Source organism: Arachis duranensis, chromosome 4 (assembly GCF_000817695.3).
Source record: "Arachis duranensis cultivar V14167 chromosome 4, aradu.V14167.gnm2.J7QH, whole genome shotgun sequence".
In the NCBI taxonomy this organism is placed as follows: Eukaryota; Viridiplantae; Streptophyta; class Magnoliopsida; order Fabales; family Fabaceae; genus Arachis; species Arachis duranensis.
In genome coordinates, this window is record NC_029775.3 from 51,198,954 (window position 1) to 51,199,632 (window position 679).

Genomic DNA, 679 nt, shown 5'->3' on the forward strand with positions numbered 1-679 from the left:
CACCTCAGGATCTGTGGACCCCACAGGATCCCCACCCCAGGATTTGTGGACCCCACAGGATCCCCACCTACCTCTTCTTTTAATCTTAATCACACTCTCCTAATCCAAATCTCATTTTCAATGTCACACTTCCCAAAAACCTTCACCAATCACCACAATTCCTCTTCCCAATTACCCCATTCACTATTCACATCAACCCACTCTTCCCCATAAACCCCACCTACCTCCATTACATTCAAATTCAATTTCCCACCCTTTCCCACCCAAGTTGGCCGAACTCCCACCCTCCCTCTCCCTATAAATACCTCTCCTTTCTTCTTCATTTTCACACAACACAAACCCCTTCTTCTCTCATATAGCCGAACCAATTCTCTCCCTCTCTTCCCAATTCTCTTCTTCTTCTTCTACTCTTCTTTTCTTTTTTTGCTCGAGGACGAGCAAATTTTAAGTTTGATGTGGTAAAAAGCCTAAGCTTTTTATTTTTCATTCACCATCAATGGCACCCAAGACCGGAGTTTCCTCAAGAAAAGGAAAAGGGAAGGCAAAAGCTTCCACTTCCGAGTCATGGGAGAAGGAGAGATTCATCTCCAAGAGCCATCAAGACCACTTCTATGATGTTGTGGCAAAGAAGAAGGTGATCCCCGAGGTCCCTTTCAAGCTCAAAAAGAATGAGTATCCG